General features: G+C 40.6%; 1 long non-coding RNA gene across 3 annotated transcripts in view; it reads right to left on the bottom strand.

Moving 5' to 3' along the window:
• LOC309444375 overlaps nt 1-21,792 on the bottom strand; it is a 46,099-nt gene that overhangs the window by 6,515 nt on the left and 17,792 nt on the right. For all 3 annotated transcript variants that reach the window (XR_014185013.1, XR_014185014.1, XR_014185015.1), the window contains exon 2: nt 18,533-18,688. This is a non-coding gene — a long non-coding RNA (uncharacterized lncRNA). The remainder of the gene's footprint in view (nt 1-18,532; nt 18,689-21,792) is intronic.

Below are 21,792 nucleotides of genomic sequence, written 5' to 3'. Positions count from 1 at the left end.
CTCAGCTCATCCCACCAGGAGCATCAGAACAGCAGGAACAGCAAAACCCCCCCAGCCCCACAGGCTCCCAGCCCCAGTTCTCCTGCCCAGCCCCATCCCACACAACCCGCTGTCACCTGCTGGGCGCTGCCCTCGCTCGTGTCACCAGCACCCGTCCCCTGCCCGGATGGGACCCGACCTCAGCAGCATCCCGGGGCGTGCTCAGAAGAGCAGCAACGTGCCCAGCAATGTGGCTTTTTATTTATAGTGATATATATTTTCAATATGTATTATATACTACAACATATATAATATAATATAATATAATATAATATAATATAATATAATATAATATAATATAATATAATATAATATAATATAATATAATATAATATAACATAACATAACATAACATAACATAACATAACATAACATAACATAACATAACATAATATAATATAATATAATATAATATAATATAATATAATATAATATAAATATAATGTAATGTAATGTAATGTGATGTAATGTGATGTAATGTGATGTGATGTAATGGTATGGTATAGTATAGTATAGTATAGTATAGTATAGTATAGTATAGTATAGTATAGTATAGTATAGTATAGTATAGTATTATGTTGTAGTATAGTATATTTTTATATATCATAAAGATTTATCTAAATATTTAAATATATATCAAAATAGACTTTTAAAAATATATAATGTGGTTGTAGGTCACACTTTTTAAAACAAGAGCGACTCCCTAGTGGATGCCGAAAGCCCCATTTGATGTGCGGCACCAGCTGTCCCCGGGGCCTGTGTCCCCAGGTCCCCCCGGCCCTGTTCTCTCCCTCGGTGAGGCTGGTGGGTGCAGAACTCCGCGGTTTTGGTTATTGCCCCAGGTCGAGCCCTGGACTCACCACCTCCAGTCAAGTTCTACCTGACAAACCCGTCGTCTCGAGCGCGTTTTGGCGCTCGCTCGCACCAGGAACCTCCCGAGTTTCATCCAAACCTTGGATGATTCTGAGGGTCGAGGTTTTTATTCACGACAGCATTGGCTGACAAAGCCCATTACACCGCCCGTTCGGAAGAGAAATTCTCTGCAGCTGCTTGTGTGGCACAGAGGTTTTTGTTTAAAAAGTAAGATGGATTTTTTTTGTTTCTTTCCTTCTTTCAGGGCAATTTTCCCCCCAATTGCTGGAAAACTGTACGCTGAAAGGCTGAAAAAGTGGCAAGGAAAAGGGCAGCATGCAGCAGTTTGAACCATTCTTTATTTCTTTTTAAATTTCCTTTCCAAAGAGAGGGCGGGGGTGGGAACAGCCCCATTACCCTGCGCATCCATCGTGCCCAGCCAGGCGTGAAAAGCAAAGGCAGATGGCACCGAGCGGGAGGGACGGCGCCGTCCGCGGCCTCTGGACGGACCACGCTCCTAATTAGCTCCGGAGGAGAGAGTAATTAAACCTGGAGCTGAATTTCCACCCGTTGCTCATATTTAATGTGGAAATGTCATTTGATTTTGGCTTTCTTCCTAACCAGAGAAATTAATTGAAGAACACGAGTTTGTTTTGTCTCCCTGTTGCTCTTTGAAGCCAAACACCTTCTGCACGTGGGAAACGACCGTCACCCTTAAAACCTCGGGTGAGGGAACGAGCAAAAAGAAAGATCCGTGACCACCATCCTGAGATTGAAGGAGATATTAATATTATCCTTCCCTGTATGCAAGGAAATTTCATTTAAAAACAAAAAAGATGCTCAGATACACACTTGTGTGCATCTATTTAAAAAAAATAGATATTTCCTTCATTGCATCTAATTGAAAATCATCCACATCAGCGAGCGAGGAGATGTTCTGTCCCAGCACGGGAGGCACAGGAGGGTACAAAGGCCGGCACAGGTCACCAGGGCGTTTGCTCTTGTTCTGCTTTGATTTCAGCCCAGAACACCACGCTGTTCCTGGTAATTGTGCAGCGACGACCTCGGGACCCTGCTCTCCCCTTAATATAAAGCTAAAGGCATCGGCGGTTTTAAACCAACCCGGTTTATAACATCGGTGGCATCATTTCTTGTAGGGCTGGAGATCCGGTTGTGTTCAGTTTCATTTCATCACCAAGAAAAATCGCATTATTTTTAATGTGCATGAGCGTCTGATAGGTCACGAGTTCAGGAAGTTAAAAAAAATACGCCCCAAAGAGTTTAAAATCTCTGTAAATCCTACAAGATGCTACAAAGATGTTTCAGTTCTTTACCTCAAGCCTAATGAATTTATTTTGAGAGGTGTACTAAAAGAAAGATTTTAAATTGGGAATTATGCAAAGAAAAGGGATTCCCTGCTAAGGAAATAGTTCTGTGGTCATTTGGGTGAAATGGGTTCTATAAATGCATTGGAAATTAATATTTAATTTTATATATTGATATATTAAATATTTAAAGAAATGATGTCATTAAGATAGCAAATATTTAAAATGGAAATGCCTTTTTTTTTTGCTATAATTATTTTAATTAAAGCAGGCCTGGTGTGCCACATATTAGCCTAAAACCTATCCCATGGGTGCCTGGCGACACAGCTGACTGAGAGCCTGGGCACTTGTCCCGCTGCACAGTCAAAGCAGCTCCAGCAAAGCAGTTTGAAAGGTTTTATTTTTAATTTTGAGTAAACCATTTCCAGATGAGAATCGCGGCTACGTGCATGCAGAAGACCTGAGACCCACGTAACCCTTCCAGAGATTGCTGCATCTGGCTAAATCCAGCAGAGATTAAAGCAAAGCTTTAGTTGCACAATCCTCCTAAGCCTTGCTTAATGCAGGCACTCCGCTGTGCGCAGTTTTACGGTGCTATTCTGCGAGGTGGCAGCATTGCACTGGAAAACGTCCCATCATTTATGCCGCAGCTATTTGAGGGAACCAGTTCCCAGCGCTGTTCATTAAATCCATATTGTCAAAGGAAACAAACTCAGTCGCCTCAGATGGGGCTGGACCTCGGGGCCACCGCGCTGATCCCTGGATAAGTCTGGGGGCAAATTGGCGAAATGAATATTAAACCATGAGCAGGAGATTCAGACAGTCAGCTAAAAAATCTGATTTTCAGCTGGGGAGGCGGGTGGGGCTGCAGGGAACAAAGCAAAGGCCCCAGCCTGGGGACGCCTGTGTCCCCCTGGGACAGCACTGATGCAACAGGATGGGTTGTCCCCAGACATCGCAGCTCACGCCTTTTGCCCTCCGGAGGGACGGGATGAAAATGCTGCTGAAGGAAAGTTGCAGCAAGAGTTTTTGTCCCGTTGTTTTCTTCTCCTGACAGGGAGGGAGTGCTGCAACATGGGTTGGTTTTCCACATGCTCATAAAAAAAGGGAAGACAAGACTATTAAAAGAGTATTGAGGCATCTCATGAGCTCAATTCTCCTTAATTTCTTTCGCTGGTTATTTCTCTGATGTTTCCTCCAACCTGACGCAGCTGCATTCAGCCAGCAGTGAATAAAAACCTGTGCCGAGAGGTCGGCATCGCTCCCAATGGGATTGCTCAGTGCCCCTTTCACGGCTGTGCTGTATCTCCCAAGGAAATGTTCCTCGGTCTTTCTAGAAGCATCTCAGGAAGAGTCGTAGCAAAGGCAAAAAGCACAAAGGCAAGGGCAGTGATAGCAGCGACAAAGTCGGGATGGGAAGAGGGTTTGGAAGAAAGGTCCAGGTCTGAAAGATGTTCCCTGGAGCAAACTGAGTCACCCAAACAGGAGAAAGGAGCAAAGAAATAACAAATTAAGAGGCTGAGATCTACTAGAGTGCCACAGAAACAACAGAAAGGTGTCCAGAGAGGCATGTGAAAACACATGGAGAAAAGAGGATCCTCAACAGGAAAACAGCGGGATCGTGTAGACTAAATGGAGAATAAACAGGAGATGCTTTTCTTTCAGTTCTAGAGTCTGCGGAGGTGCCTTCCACGCTTATCTCATTATAATCCAGTGATAAGAATGAAACACCTCGAGAAAATAAAGAGCGATGACCGAGTTGTGCCTTGCTGGGCACCATGTGCAGCTTCCCCGCACACCCAGCGCCCGCGGGGGGCTCCCCAATCTTTTATTGCTGTAGAAGAAATAAAGAGAACAGCCAAAAGGGCAGGGAGCTGCAGATGTTGAAAAACAACTCATCGGAGACTAAATTAAATTAGTCCTATCAAGAAAAGCTTTGAGGGACCTTCAAAAAATTAGAGTTGCCTCCAAATGGCGGTGAGAGAGAAAGCAAACATTCTAGTGGGCTGGAGCACAAGCCCTAAGAAATTGAGGCCAAAAAAGATTTTAAAAGGGAGATTCTGAAAACTGATCTCCTGAGGATACCGGAGAAAGGTGCTCAAATATGAAATGATCTGACTATATCAGGCCTGCAATTTAAGGACCATTTAATTTAATGACAAACGAATCTAAACTCTGATGGATGCAAATCACTACAAGCACAGCAATGGGCTCTGACCCACTCTCGCTTGCTGAGGAGATCGTGGACACCCAGAAAAGGTGGAAAAGGACAAGGGGAAAGAGGAGCCGTCTGCAAAAATCACCTCGTCACCTAATGTTTTCATCATTAAAGAATATTTTTGACATTTTCCTTGACCACAACTGACTCAAAAATAGCTTCACTGTTGGATTTCCTCTTCCTTTGAACCTATGTATGAATTAAGGAAGTTGTAATTCTTAATAAATAAGCACATAGGCCAAAGAGGAACCAGTGCTACTCATTGTTTAGGGAAGTAATTTGGCATTTAATGAGTTCTCTATGGTAGCAGAAGAGGAAAGTAATTAACAATTCATGTTGGGAGGGCCCCTGGCACTTCCTATTAACAAGCACAGTAGTTGTGGTTTTTTTATAATACAATCTCACATATTTGCTAGAGCATTTGTGTTCATGCTACCCTGACTTTTGTTAGATGAACAAATTAAATCCATATGTAAAATAAAACAATTAGAAAGCAAAAGGTTATATATCAAATGCTGATTTGGTACTGTCTTGCAGAATGCTCTGCTGAGCAATAGTTTAAGGATAGAGGGAAATCTGAAAGAGGAATTTTATAAAAAAAGTTAAGTTAGTCAGAGATTCTTCCATTCGTCACTATGAATCCAATCAGGAATCACTGACACTGGAGGCATAATTATATGGTTACTGGAGAGTTTTCTCTGTTTTTTATTACTGCATTTTTATTATTGTTCCTATTCTCCCTGTGTTGGAAAGATAGTCATTGAAACGAAGTCTAGACCTGGAAATGTAGCTTTCCATTGATTTATAGTAAAAAAAAAAAAAGAGAAAAGGTAAAAAGCAGAAAGCAGACAAATAAAGGCTGAAATATTGTGTTAAATCCACCATATACTAATATATTTTCTTAACCTTCTTAATTTGGTTAAACTGATTCTAAAATCATTTTGATTCGCTGTGTAAAGCTGTTTGTTGCAGCAGAATAATGGCAAAGAACAGCGCTCAACATTTTTCAGAATGCTTGATACACTAAGGCTCAAAAGATGCTCTGAGAATAACAATACTGTACAAACACCGGGCCCTGTGTTTCCCAAGCTTGTATTTAATCACTGACATTTTCAGACAAACGGACACTTAAATTTTTTCTGTCTCGCGTTTTTATAGATCTAATGTATCTGAGTAAATACGACTAAACGTTCCACTGACTAACCTTCTAGGTATCATCTAGATAAAAAGAGTGTAAATCAAATTGGCGAAAAGACCAAATAAAAAAAAAAAGTAATTTTTAAAAAATATTCTCTTTTTTGTTCTTATTGTTAATCTGTCACCTAATAGGCAAGAAGGCAGCCAGCGGCCGGGCACGGCGGGAGCAGCGCGGGGACACGAGGGGCATCGTGCCCTGTCTGCTGGGGGAACGAGAGCCGGAGCCCCACACGGGCTGTTCCTGCCCGGCGAAGGGGCTGGGAGCGATGGGAACTGCTCAGAGACACAAACCACTGACTCCAGAGGAATGCGAGGCATGCTCTCTCCTTTGTTTTCCAGCATGTTTGACTATTTAAAGAAAACATCGTCTCCAGCTTTGAGTCCCTCTAACTACAACACCGGTCAAAGCGAATCGGTGCTGAGCGCATTCTGAGAAGGTGCAGAGCTCGGTGAATTCCCAGCCGTCTGACACTGAAACACGTCTGCAGCTTTCGAACTCCTAACGTTTCTGCGCACTAAAACTGCCCTGCTGGTACTGAACCTAATGAGTACCACGTGCCCCATCCCTCATGTAAGCATGTTTTGAGGAATACTTTCTACAATAGCTCATCTGTGGATTCAACCACAAATGAAATGTCTCGCTTATGCCGCACTCCCTTTCCTGCCTGCCTGTGCGGAATAAAACGAGCTGTTTCTCCAGTTATCAGGCAGCTTGTCTCTCTTCTTCAGTCTGAACACATTCAGCATCCCTCCAGGGCTGTTGTATTGCTAAATTCCCTATATGCACATATATGCGGACACAAGCAAATATCAATATATCATGATAGTTACCTGTTGCCATGCAAACTGGAAACAAATATGGAATACTTCTGACTTTAAAAGCCTTTATGGAGCATTCTATCACTGAAAAGCTATTGGTTCTAGTATATACGTATCTGACGACAACAGCCCCATATGAGTTGCTAAGTAATTTCAGTTAAACAAAAAAATTCTAGCCAGACCTTAAATCTTGTAAAAATATGAAAATTAACATTTTTAAAATTAAAAACTATCTAGCCAGTTTCTTACTTACACACTCCCACTATCAACTAAATCACCCAGCCATTCACCAACATCTCTGAGGAAGCTTTCTATCCACAGTTAGAGCTTATCACCATTCCCTAGGAAAAACGTTTCGGAAGAAAGGATTTTTATCCTCTGTCTGTGTTAAAAGCTTGCAGGTTCTCCTTTTATTTATTCTCTCACTTTTTATTTAATGGATTCCTGGGAAAAATGGCTTTTCTGACCTGTTCATGTTGGCCTCTCTATAATTTCTTACACTCTATGTAGCAAGGTTCCCTAATTCTCGGTTACTTGGGAGAACAAAAGACGGAACGGTTCCTTGTGAATCTGTGGTGGTATTACCACTAGACCGCTAGCCCAGCTCTCAATACCTTGCAGTGCTAAAATTAGTCAGATTTTGATACGAACCGCTGTTTTACGTTCTTAATTGAAATTTGAACCGGTTTCTGGTATGCTTCTCCAGTGGGCTTTGAGAAAAGCTACATATTAGTTTGTTTTTCAATCTTAGGGAGCTCAACAGCCTCCCGAGGTTACTCGGCTGTTGTTTACACAGCGTTGCTCCCGAATGGTAGAGGAGGACGCTCAGACCTGACACAGGAAATCGTTAAAATTCCTGGTATTCTTGAAGCAAACTTGTGCGCAGTTCTGTCCTCTTTCCGCTGCCCTTGCCTTGCTGTAAAACACCAGCTACAACACTTAAACTTCTGCCATGAGATGGACTATTCCATGTGATCGATCAAAAGGCAATCATAGAGCGCATGTGAATTAATGGAAAACAAATGGAATGCATTTGTCGTTTCCTCACCAATATTTTGCTGTCCCTAAAAGCTTTCTGAGGAACTAAAAATACTTCATTAGCATGAATCAGTTAATTCTCAGAACCCATTTGCGAGTTACTGTCCTAGTTTAAAGTTGAGGAAATAACGGCAAAAAGATCAAATGAGTCACAACAGAAATAGTAGTGTTTGTATTTCAGCAATGTGCAGAGGCTGCATCTGAGATTTATGCCTTAGGGGCTGCACAAATGAACACAGTTTTGAACCTCACAGAACTTAAATTCTAAATGAAGACAAATAGGAGGTTATGGTGGAAATGGAGGCACAAAGGCGCAAAGTGACTTGCCTATAGTCACACAGACAGAAATCCAGATCTCCGATGCCACACTGAGATAAACACAGTATAAATGTCAAACCTGCTTGCGAGAGAAAGTCCAGACATGCAGTTCCATGCCAGAGGAACCAAACTACCCTTTTCTTCCCTGCATCAACATTTTCTCACTCTTCTTCCTTTTTTATATGGTCTTAATCTCATGTGTTGTTACAAACATTTTCTTGTACCTAGATTGAGTCTTGGATGGGAAACAAAGCTTTAGCTTTCTCAGAGAAACCACATCCTCCTGTATAATGGATATATAACATGACCCTCCCTTTAGCTCCTGAAACTGCAAATACTTTGTCACATATGTCCCATCAATGCTTTGGCAGAGCTATTCCAGTAACGACTGTCAGGAAGCAATAACTGGGAAACACCTATCAGAGAACTTCTTAGGTGCAGGTCCACAAGAAGATACATTAAAATGCTTGCATTTTTCTATTCCTTTCATTTCAGTTAGCAACATATAAAGACTGCATATGTTCCTCTCAAATAAAACCAACAAGTCAAGCAGTCTTTCTAAACAACTGAGAAAAGAGGGTGAAAGACTGTTGTCTCTTCCATAGGTTACCTGGGCTGCTCTTAAGAATAGCTCAGAAAGAAGTCTTGTGTTAGCTGTAAAAGATGATACCTTGTCAGATTGGACCTAGGGTTTACATTGACTATTTAACACTTGAATATTTGAATGTCTCTTTAAAACGATCAAAATTAAAAGTTTTCTTATTGTGATATTAAAAATAAAGCAAAGTTTTCCTCCTCCTTCACCTGGATTAAAAAAATTATATTTTGTTCTGTAAGCGGTAAGCGTTTTTATACAAGGGCTGAGTCTTGTTAAATTTGGTCTAAGGCAATTAACCTTTTTCTTACTGTCAGATTTAATTGTAATTTGACCTCATTGAAGACTGAAACCTGTGCTACACCTGTCCAAATTACCTTTTTGTATCGAGCCTGACAAAACATCACAGCTGGAATACACTGCACACAGAGAAATTAAACAAACTCAAATAGGGGGTTGCTATTCTTTGGATAAGCATTTTGGAGGTTAAGTATTTCCAGGAGATAAAGGATGTTCTGTTGGTTTCAGTACACATAAATGGGTCTCTCCTAACTTCTCCCTGGGTACCTGTCAATGAAATTACTCCAGATATACACTGGTATTAGTCACAAGTGAAACAAGCAATCTAATTTTAAGGAATGACCCAGAACTTAAAGAAAACACAGAGAGCAGCTGTATTTTAACAGCTTCCAATCCACTGATTTCTAAGTGTTTCAGGCAACTGCACTAACATAAAGGTCTTGCTCTCTACCACTTGTTTATCACCCTCTACTATGAACACATGGAAACACATTTGGAATGCAACTGGATGCTCCTGTGAGCTGAACTGGTGTGACCAGGAATTCTGTGTTATATAGTTCATCCCGGTTTTCAGTCCAGGGTAAATCATATCATCGGAAAGTCAGTGTGTAATTTGTGTTGTGTTTTGGTTTAAAAAAAAAGTATTTTGAATGATTTATTTTTAAAGACATAGCTTGTTCAGCATTCAAGCTGAATAATCAGGATGTATGTATACATATGTGTGTATATGACAAAATGTTACACCTATAAGCAATTCAAAGATCTCTGTAACTACATCTATTCTGTATATGAGCTTGTTTTGGAGACTGCCCAGATGTGTCCCCTTTCTATTTTAGAGTCCTGCTCTAAATTCCAGACAACCAGAAGTGGGAGGCAAAAAAAGTTATAAATACTTTATAGCAGCTTGTTAGAGCAGAAGAAATCACTTGACTGGACCAAGGTCTGTGGCATTTGTCATTCTGGTAAAGCTTGTTTTGACTGTGCTGGAGACTGCATGGGATGACTGAAGATGTTGGGTTCTATCTCTTTTGTCTGAAAAATGACCACCAAACAGGACTATCACATTTTGACAGATGGAAAACAACTGTTCTGCTGATGCTGTAAGAGCTTATGGTTTTCTTTTTGTTTTGGTGGATATACTTCTACCTCTGCAGTATGTAAAGCACCCTTCATGTTGTAACAGGCAGCAGCAGGACAGAAACAGACATTTTGCGATTGGACTTGGCTCATGTATTACTGACCTACAGCCCAACTGCACAAAGAGAGCCTGTGACCCCATAAATTCTGCAACTGTAAAAGGCCATGGCTATGTCAACCGATTCATTTCTCTGTTGCTGGAAAACTGACTTTGCACCAGTAACATGTTGTACTTTAAAGGTCACACTGAACAGGGCTCTGATAAATCAGGCTTGACAACCGCATAGCGGGTCCATGATAACAAAACAAGAAGCTTTAAAATAAGTAAACAATAAAGTAGGTAGAACAGCCAGAATTCTATTCCAGCCCGATTAGAACAGAAAAGCAGTAAGTATGAAAGCAGCACATTTGCTGCTGTCTGGGGCATTTTTCAGGTGCCAATCACAGTATTAATTCCAAGAGGGATAGAATCTCATACAGTTCTCTATCCCATATACTTACTACTACATACATGCAGGCAACCTGCTCGTTTCTTCAGAGAAAAATATTTCGATTTCTAAAAAGAAATTATGCTTCAAACTTCCTGCCCATAATGGTAACTGCAGTTGTCACCGATTATAAAACTGGAAAAAGAATGATGAGATCAAAGACATCAAAATAAAATGTAATATACCAGATCCTCTGGAATAACAAAGCAATGTCTGATGGATGACCAAGTTTGCAAGTGAGAGAGTTGGGCAAGAATATGCTTCTGATTTCACAGAGAGCCAATTTTACCCCCAAGATACACTCAGTTGAGTACAGTGTTGTTGATTCTTGCCTTCTGTGTATTTTAAGCATGCATAGACTGATGCTTGATTTATATAATCCAGCTTTATCTGTGTACTCAATTTGCTTGTTTGTCTCAGCAGTCAGAAAGGAACATTCTGCATCCACAAGGGCTTGCTCCAACTTTCAAGTTTCTTATCCAAGTTCAAATGTAAGAATTTCATTAAAAAAATATAACCCATATATTGAAAGTCCTGTCTTTGTGGAGCATTCTGTTTTATTTTTGGTCAATTTTATTATTATACCACTATTGTGAAATAAGCCTAAATGGACACCCTTAACTGTGATTAATGTAGCAGGAAGATACAGGTATTCGGCATTAACCAGGATCTTTTTCCCCAACTACTCTGAATTACCTTAACAATCCCAATAGTGCTACACCCAACTAATTAAATTTGGACGATGACTGTTCTCCCTTATCAGAGTGTGATTGATTACTTTGCTAGAAAAAAACATGAGCCACTGGATATGTCTGTTTTGTCAAATAAGGTACACTGCAGAGACTCGTGAGCTAGTGCTACCTTGAACTAATATTTTTATATGGCATGACACACCGCCAGGAGAGATAACAGCTTAGGTACATTAAAACCAGTAACAGTGTTTATTATTTGCTTTGAACAGAATTAGATTTGTTACTTAAAAATAAGAGCAGGATGCTGAAATACTGCATGTAGTGGTGACTAAAGACTACAATCTATTAAATGAATGGATGAAAAAAAGTGTTTCAGGATGCCTGCTGCAGTATTTTGTCCACAAAGAAGAGCTTAGATAACAGGTATATGACCAAGGAGACAGGCCAGAAAAATGTCAACTGATCCACTGTAAAGAAGCTTGTCAAAAACTGTAGATAATTCTGCTTTGATATCCCAAATGCAGCTCTTAACACAGACCTGAATGCCTGGTTAATTGCATGTGGCTCTTTCATTGATGTGATATGAAAACTCCCAATGCAACTTCTAAATTTTATCTAAGACTTCCTTTTCCTCATTTAAAACTGAATGATTTCCTTCTATGGTTTTATCAGCGGGCCAGAAAGGCTGATAAGATTGCTTCCTTCCTCTGTTGGATATGTTTGGACTTGTGCCATCCCATCTTGAAAAATAATACATTTACTTTCCTGTCCTGTGCAGAAGCAACAAGTGGGAGGTGACTGGTTTCATTCATAAAATGTAGCTGGAAGATTAATTTAAGCAACAGAAAAATCAAGCTAAGAGACAGGTTCGCATTTGAGGTGCTCCAATCCTCAGTCATTGCACTTCCTACTGCTCTAAGGACAATTGTAAGAGTACCATGGAGCAAATCTCTTCTCAGAAGACTGCCTGGCTGTGACCTCCCTTCCTAAGGGAGGTTTTAAGAGTCCTAAACTCTCCTCCTACCTCTCTCTTATTTTTCCACTCTTCCCTGCTCTTCCCCATGACACGCTTTGGATGCAGAGCCTTACTTGCAGCTCTTTGCACACCAGAATGAGGTGGGTGTGGGGGGGATGAAAGCACGACCTCATTCCATCCTGCACTGTACCTCTCCCGTGAAGGAGAATTTCTAGGGCTGCAGCCAGAAGTGATTCTGTATTTCTGCGTCACAATGGGAAAGCTCTTTCCCTTCCTACTGCATCCCCACAGCAGGAAGAATCATTTTGGACTTAATAGAATCTTCAGTATTTATCATACATGCTCTTGCATCCCATATTGGACTTCAGCCCAACGTGTGAGTGAGTGCGGCAGCTACGGGGAACTTGATAACACAGCTTGTGTATATAAATGTTAAGAGGCACGAATCATTAAAGTTATCTGTTTCCTGAACACAAGCACAAAGACAGCAGCTGTTTTTACAAGACAAACAATATAACATCCTTCTGGACCTAAGATCAGTCCTGAACTGCTACATATTGCTTTAAATAAAAAAGACCCACATCAACTAATATAAATAATACTGAGATACTGCGGAGCTCGGGGCATTTCTTTGAAAGTCCCAGAAAACCTGTGATGTGTTTCCTGCCCAGGAAACTGTTGTGAGAAGGGTGGAACGGGCTGCCTATGCCTATGTCATATACATAACAAATTCTTTTAATGCAATGGGTTTTTCTTAGGGGCATTATCTGCTTGATAATACGAATACAATATAAAAAATTATTCAGGTTATTTTTGAATAGAAAAAATACATATGTATATACACATATATACACACACGTATACCCAAGTACTTACATAGAAATGGATTATTTTTTTTTTAATTTCTTAAACTCTATAAAAGCCTAAGCAAACAAATCCTATGCTCAGAAGCTTTGAAAAAATAGTGCCGTCCATTCAACTGCTGACAGCGGCAGATGCAAGAATATGGAACAAATTAAATTCCTAAATTATGATACGGTTAAGTTGAATATGGCTTGGAAAAACTGCCTTTCTAGTGAAAACAAACCTCTTGAGGAAATTTAAGAGGTGAAGTCATAATGTGGGCTACTTACTGCTAAAAGAAAACAGTATCATTCCATGCTGAAATGCTGATTGATCTGGCAGTAATCTGAATACTGGGGGTTTAAAAGTACTATTCGTCAAAAGATTTCGGGTTCCAGATTCACTAAAAGCTGAGTTTTAACTCTAAAATCTGAATCTTGTACCTTTGCCACAGCAAAGAACAATGTGAACAGGGTAAGAGAAGCAACACATTGAGAAATCTTGCAAAGTAATTGGGTTTAATTTTCTGTGACATAAAAATATGTGGTCTAGTTGTCTGGGTACAGTAGCAAAACCCAGGAATTTCATATTTCCAGTCCTGCCTGGATCCATCAATGGCCTTAGGAAAGCTCTGCTGAGCTCTCTGCCTCAGCTTTTCAGGGTGGGGAAAGTTCAGTAAGAAGCAAGGATAATAATCTAATTATTTTTTTACTACGAAGGAAGAGACCCGTAACTTTCAAATGGGACAGAAAGATTTCCCCAAATTGGTCCATTAAGGAATAACACCAAAAGACTATGGAATAAAGTATTTGCCTCTCTTGTGGTAGCAGCAAAAGTTGGACATTTGTGGAAAAGACCTAAAAAAATGTAGCATAGATTGAAAAAACACAGGTTCTACAATAAGAGAAAAATGTTCTACAGGAATGTTGCTTGTCTAAAAAACTATATAATTTTCTAGAGAATCAGAGTCTTTTAAAAACAATTTAGACGCTTGTAAAAGAAATATAAATTTAAGTCTATACTGATTATTATGGTAAGTATTCTGATTTCATATTTATAGATAGCTCGTAATATTTTATTAGAACTGGAAAGACATCCTTTAAAGAAAGAATCGAATTTCCATGCCTGCAGCTGTGTATTTTTTGTTGTTTAGACTTTACAGTAAAATTTTACCTAGGAAGTTCTTTGCCCTTGCTTTTATACTTGGCAACTTATATATAACACACAGTAAATAAATACAGAAGATGGAGGAATGTCACTGTGTGTTTGAAACAGACAATTTTTTGTTTTCTCCTCTATGTTATGAAGTTGTCACTTCACAGGATGTTATTTTGACACAGTCCCAACAGTGAGCACTTCTGAGGAAGATGATGTAGCATTCTCTGCTCCCTCCAGCTCCGCACAGTATCTCCTCATCTATCATCTACCATTTTCACAGGACTCATACCTCTGTATATTCAGTGGCAGAAGGATAATGCACATCCCAGCTGGATAAATGGAAATTTATACTTCCAAAAATACAGATTTAGAAAGTTAACTTTATACTACTCCTTAATGTATATATTCTGCCGTAATCATTTAATCAACCATTACATCGAAACTGTTAGATTGCCTCTGCTTTTATGAAGTTAGCCAGCATTTTAACATTGTACTGCATGGGAACAGGATCAGATCTGTGATAAAAGTTATGAAACTGAAGAAAATCAGCTCAAAACCAAGTTAATTAGATTCTCTGAACCTGAAGTTTTCCATCCTCAAAATACATTCTCATTCCTCCCGTTATGTTTTTAATGTAACTTATTATATGCTTTGTCTCAATATCTAAAATTGTAAATAGACTCCTAGATGCCCTTGTATCATTTGCCTCTATTTGCTAAAACTTCTTGATAATTTAGTTCTGTTCCAAAACTTAGCTTTCTATACTGACATCATCATCTTCCTCCTGCTTGGAGCTGGAAGCTTCACAAGACCCAGAGAGCTCCAAAGGAACTGGACATGTTGCCTTTCAGCCAGATGCACAACCTCCCGCGTGTCTGCCCCTCCCCAAACGGCTTCTCTCCAAACGTGCCCCATGCGAGTTCTCTCCCCTGTGAGACGCCCCCCCGTAGCCTCTGCCCTCTGCTCTCGTGTCCCCACTCCCTCCTCTCTCCCCTCCAGCGCCCCCCATTCTGCGCTGCCCCCCATGGCCCCTCCGCCCTTGGAGCCCTGGGGCACCCGCACCCCCTAACCGCCAATTGTCTCCCCCCCAGCACTCTGTCCTCCGCTCCTCTGCGCTCCAGCCCCACTGCAGTTGTTTTCCCCGGGAATATATATGTCTATTTCTATATCTATATATTATACAGATTTATATATATATTTATATTTAGATATATTTTTATATGATATATATTTATATAGATACATTTTATAGTATATTTTAAAAATATATATATTATATATTTTTTATATATGCGCTTATATATGCAAATGCACCACCCGAGGGCTGAAACTGGCTGCGGGGAAAAATAAATAGAAAAAGAGAAAGAAATAGAAATGGAAATTAAATAGAAAGAAATGGGGTGATTAGAAAGAGAACGGAACCAAAAGCCGCGCCGAATATGCAAATCGGCTCGAGGTTCCGGCTGGGAGGTGAGTGGGCGGAGAGAACGCGAATGGACATGCAGAGCGGGCCAATCAGGACGCGCGAGACAGTTGAGGGGCGGAGCGCAGGGGAAACGGAGCGAGGTAATAGGCAGAAAGGCGCGAAATCGAGCTGCGTAGCCGGCCAATGAGATTGCCGAGAAGGAATCGAGGGGGCGGAGCGTAGGGGCTCCAGGGGTTGCAAACGCATACGCCCTCTACAGAGCTCGCGTATGCGCGGCGTTCCTCTAATACACCCGTGGGGCGTGGCTATGCAAATAGCGCACCCGTAGGCTCGAACGGGCCGCCGGGAGGTTCCGCCGCGGCCGTTGCCGGTGACCGGGCAGCGCAGTGCGGTTGGTTCCGCTTGTGCTCAGGTAATCGCACGCGTGGGGTCGGGGGAGTGGGGAGAAACACTTGGGAGTTCAAGGACGCTACAGATATTCCACATCAAACCGGAAGAAAAGGCGATTTTGCTGCCAGCGCAGAAAACCTGATTAAAGATTGCAGTTAACAGAGCATGCCCCATTCCTGAATTGGTCCCTTGGTAGATGCAAATGTTTCAGGTAAAAGATTGAACTTTAATCTATGATAAATTAACAGATTAAACTAACACTGACTCACGACTGTCTAAACATAGCCTTTTTTTGGGGGGGGGAATAATCACAGGTATTAAATACTTCTAGGTAGAGTTAAAATAAAAAGAAAGCAAACTACATCTTATTACCGAAAGTTAATTTCAATTTTCAAAATATTATATCACTAGTTGGGCATAATTAATGCCTATTATTTATTTAATAATAGCAATGTTAAAGTTATGTATTGATGATGCCCAAGTAGTATTTTCATAATAAAAATTGCCTGTTATGCAGTAGAAATAGAATGCTAATTGGGAGCAGTTTATTATAATCACCTTTTATTGTTATTGTGGTAATTGAAGTACTCCTAATTAGGTTTCTAATTCATAGTTTGAAATGGTGATTTGGAATAGTAATTAACCTTTCATTTTCTATCAGTCTGTTTTTTGTGCTTTGTCTCCATTTTCCTGCAGAAAACAGAGCTCTCTTCGGCTGTGAAACATTCATTTGCTGTATTTTATAATATTAAACTATTTAGATCATGAGGAATTTTGTCTTCAAGCACATTATCCCAGCCATTTTTTAATGCAAACATGAGGTAACCCAATATTATAAGCATTAGAATTTAGATCTAAGCTTCCCATAATTCAGAAATAACCTGTCCCTCTAGTTCGAGTGCTTAAGAAATTAAACACTTTAGTTCATCCAAACACATGCAAGTTTGGATGTTTCTCTAGGTTTCTGTCTGCAAAAGCACGGCAAGAAATCTCATTAAAATGTGCGTGACTTCAAGGCAAGTGCCATGCCAAGCGTGGCTGCAGCATCAGGCCTGAAGAAACACTCTTTCTGCTTAACCTTCGCTTTCCAGAAACCCCTCGGCTGGTCCGATTCTGTGCGCACGATCCTGGGTACGTGTGTGGGAGCCTTACAGACGTTCCCTCCACATCCCAAAGCGGGTTGTATTACACTTTACACAAGACTGAGAGAAATTCATCCCAATGATTTAAGAAGACTACAATTAATGAATAAATCCATGACACTGCCAAATGAAACAAAATAAAGAGTTCAAGGTTGTCTGTACATTGCCTTCTTCACTAAAGTTCACCAGAGTCACACTTCTTTCAAACACAACGGACTCGTGATTGGAAAGGTGTTTTTTTTAAACTGAAACCTGTAGCTCATGATCTAATATTTCCCTCTAATGTGAACAAAGATGGATATGATGCTTAGGTCGGCCACTGGAAAAGCTCATGTGAATTTCCCTAAGCTTTAAGTCAGACATCCAACCAAAACCTGTAAAAATACTGTAAAATTGTAAAAACAATTCTGAGACCATCAGTTCTTCCTTAAAATGGCATACCAGCCTGCCTCATTCTTTTCAGATTAGGCCTTCTGTCTGCATCGTGAAGTTTATATTATGCATAAATGTGTATAAACCACATTTATTTGCATGTTACACAATACTCATTCTACTTCCTCTGAAAGTCTACTCTACATGTTCAGTACTTTTATATTGACTTTCAACATAGATTTGTTAAACTGCGGATTTTTCAGCCATCTGCTTACCTTACCCAGTTTATTCTAGTGTATTTCCTCATTTATTTTACACACAGACACCATATCAACATATACTGGAGCCCTGGTCTTGCAGCACCAGAGACTGCAGAGGATGATGAGGGCCCTTCAGCGGGTTTTGTAAGTCCCAAACCCTTCCCAGCAGTACAAAGTATAGTCACGGCTTTGAGGACTGGAGATAAAAGTGAGCCCATGAGACCTTTGGATGTTAGGAGCTTTGGACAAAGATCAGATGACTCCGATCTGCATGACAATTTGTTTTGTATCATCTTTCTGCAGTACACACTTTTTTTTGGTGGGTTGAAGTACCTTCTTTCCTACTAGTACTCAAGTCCTGATGCAAATCCTAGTCTGCTCTGTTAGCTCTCGTTAATCAGGAATTCTTGGAACAATACAAACACGTTTGTATTTTTAGCACACATCATGTCTTTTCCATCTGCAAGACACTTACTTGAGCTACTTCCCTTTCCTATGGGCTAAACTATTTCATTATTCTCGCTTGATTAGGTGGATTTATTATCATATTCTTATTAGCATGAGATGATATTAGGACTGCTGCCTTCATAAACAGGTCAAAGAAATAGGATACTGTAAATAAAACTTAAATTAGTACCTTACACTTTTAGCATTTGTTATCACCGGAACCAAAACATATGACTTCTGAACAGGTCAGCAGTTTAAGAAACTATTCCTCCTAAATGAAGGCCCTCCATTCCCGGTGTACACAAATAGATGCTGAATATGGTGCAGTGCTGGAAATGGGGCGTAATTTTGAAGTCTGTAGTGGCCACCCCCAAGAAGAGTGTGAGAGAACACGTAAGTAGAAAGGTGAAGAAAAGGGGACGAGCCAGGCAAAAGTGGTGCAATGTACCCTGGGCGGTAAGCTGGTTGTAACAACTTGGCTAATCAACAGTCTAACCTACCTCCTGCTACACCAGCACCGCGGTTCGGCGGATAACGCAGCCTCTCAGCACCACCGCGTCTCGGAACAAGCTGTACTTGGCCGCCGGCCACGGTGCCGAGCGAGCCTTCTCCCGCGGGATTCCATTGCTTCCACAAACACAACAGGTCACTTTCCACTAATATGACATGAAAGAAAGAGATTGAAAATGTCAGCATTGACATTGGCTGCCTGCTGAAATCAGTCTGCAGAACCGAGCTGTGTTTACAATGCCAAAGTTAAAGGGAAATCAGGGAACTCCCTCTGCCCCTGCCCAACTTCACCTCTCCCACACACGGACATGCTGCCCGGCCTCAAAGAACAGCCGCGCACTAATGGATCGGAATAATTTTTAATGAGCATGCAGCTGGCTTTAGGATGGCAATGGTTAAATACCAAGTGCTATATTGCTCGGCTGCAGGGATAACCCAGCCCTACCTGTGGTACTGCAGGGAACGCACAAATATCCAGCGGCACGCAGTGCAGGCGTTTCTCTCACCCTGCTTGTTAGTGAAAACACCTTTTGTAACGTTTTGTACATTTGAAGCATTTCTTCTTTATGTAAAATATTCAATAAATGTAAAGTAGTATTTTGGCTGTAAATTAGCAGTGCATGCCTTTTATGTTCTTATGCAGTAGGAAATGCCTTAATCTTAACCATTTGGCTTAGTAATGCACTTGAAGACATTTAAACAAATGTTGGAGAAACGCCTTTTGTCTTTTCAGATCAGATTAATTTCCATGTTGCTTTCAGATCACACAAGCAAAACCAATACTTGTTAAGTATTAATGAGTAGAATGGCATACAAATAAACTGATGACCTGCAAAAATTACCTAGTTTTTCATGTTAGAAAATGTGATCACAAAACTGTAAAATGGAAGACAAAAATTGTTAAAACGCTTTGGAAAGTAATCCTTCAGTGTTACTACTGGTATGTTATATATTACGCTTCAGAAGAGGCTACGTCAAAACACACACAGACTATTCATTTAGCTCTAGCAGGCTTACAGCTATCTAGATTTCTCCCCCAAAAGTGTGCTGCGTTCATGCCAGGGAGACTAAGTTCTTAAAAAACATCAGGAGAACTAGATCAGCTCACACAATTGCAGGCATAACCCACACCATGCAGGAAAGGCTGAAAATTTAAATCAGGATGGCTTTGCTTCCTAAACAGACTTTTGAAACACCAAAAGCCTCAGTAGGCCATTCATTGTGACTGACTATTCATGATATGAATGCCAATAATATTTTAATCATGCGACATCCTAGACATCCCATTATTTTTACTTTAATGATGAACTGTGAAAAGATGTTGGAAAACACAGGAGAGAGAATAAACACTAGTTAGCCAGCCAGTTTTTTGGATTTCTTAAAAAATGTCATGTGTGTCATGCGTTGGTGGCCCAGTTGTACGGCACCAGCACAAGCTGCTTGCCGCTGACAGTTCATTTATTTGTACCCCCTTCTGTTAGTCCTGGAGCTGGCTGCTTACCAGTTTCCCTGTCTCCATGGATTATCTCTTTTATTTTGACACATTTTCTGAAGCTCTAAGGCAACTGAATATTAAAACAAAACTAGAGTCTTTTTTTGGATCCTTGCAGTAAGTTTAGGAATTTAGTTAGCAAAAATTTCTCCTGTTGTGGAAGTGGGATTCCAAAGCAATCAATATGTAATCACTATCATTTTTGTTTTGGAAACAGAGTCCTGCATCAGCTATTTTTAATGGAATGTTGGTCCTTAAAATCTTACGGCTTTCTTTTGATCTCAAAGACTGTTTACATTAATACTTAATTGATTTTCTGAAACCAAGGATTCGCCCACAGCATGATGTGGAGCACTGCAGAAATACCTGCCACTACCTATGCTATACTGGAACTGGAGGTTATAGGGAAAGTTTACACAGTGCAACGTATGGACAAGTAGCTGCACAGCTATTTTGCAAAGGCTGCTGACCCAATAAGCCTGAACAGAGCACTCTGTTAATACAGTTGTACTGCTCTCAGAACCTGAGCTAGCTCTGCACTGCACAGCACCACGTCAATATCCTTGAGACCTTCTGTTTACTCACAGATGAGGCAGGGCGAACGTAACAACCCTGTTAGCTTCTCAGGTCACCTTTCTCATACTCCCTAAGGTCCTTCAGAGGAAATACTTCAGTAGGCAAGAATGCAGATCAAGGCTTTAAACGCACCCATTATTAGGCTTCTTCACTGAGACCCAACTGCTTTTCTCAGAAAAGCCAAGCTCTGATGTGTACTGAGGGGCAGCCCAATGTCACCGCCCAACCTGTTTACTGTGCACTTGTGCCAAAAAATGTGAGTGTCCCTGCCCATCAGCTCCTGCCTCCATGTTCCCAATCTCTTCTGTGTCATGGAATAGCCTAAAAACGCTGACATCCTACCTCCTAATTCCTGCTATAGAAATCAAACTGCTTGTGTGTGTTTAACAACTCTGGCACTTAGAAAGCAGAAGGTCTTGCTCAATCTCTGCTGGCCATCAAGTCTGGGAAACCCAAGGCCAGCCTTACGTGACAAATACCTTTATTTATCTTTTGAGCAAATATCACAGTGGCTTCTTCTGTGAAAAAATGCTGCTTCTAATTATGTGCTCTCATTCATCTGTTCCTGATTTCTTTCCCATAACACTGATATATCTCTGAAGTTAATACCACCCCACTAATATATGTAGAGAATTGCACAGGGAAAAGTTGAGAATACAAACATGAGGCAAAGTGCATATTCAGCAAAACTGGATTTTTAAATAAACTTTGCTTCTTCATTTTTAGAGTGATCTTGTGCTTCTTTTTTTTTTTGTTAACAACAGTTTATCATTTGTAGAAAAAGTATTTGTTTACTGAGCACAATAATAAGTAACAGCTCAAAGCAAAAGTTACTCTCAAGATGGGAAAGATAACTGAAAGGAGCATTTTATCTTGCCAAAAGCCTGCAACATGAACATTAAAAAAAAAAAGTACACTATGAACTGAGATTATGGACCTAGCAGTGCTCAAATCTAGATACAGAACTGAACACAAGGCATGTTCTACCCATAAACCATATTTCTAGCTTAAAGGTGAAAGGAATCACAGACCCAGTGCCCCCTTGGAGGGGACAGCATTTTTGCCTTGTAGCAACCAGCAATGAGACATGGAGCAATGTGACTGTTCCTTTAGCTGTGGTAGGACACTAACAGACGCACAAAAGGTACTTATTGCTTCTGTTCCTTACATCGCAGCACTTGG

Source organism: Streptopelia decaocto (assembly GCF_964273445.1).
Source record: "Streptopelia decaocto genome assembly, chromosome: 10".
Taxonomy (NCBI): domain Eukaryota; kingdom Metazoa; phylum Chordata; class Aves; order Columbiformes; family Columbidae; genus Streptopelia; species Streptopelia decaocto.
This window is presented reverse-complemented; position numbering and strand designations above follow the sequence as displayed.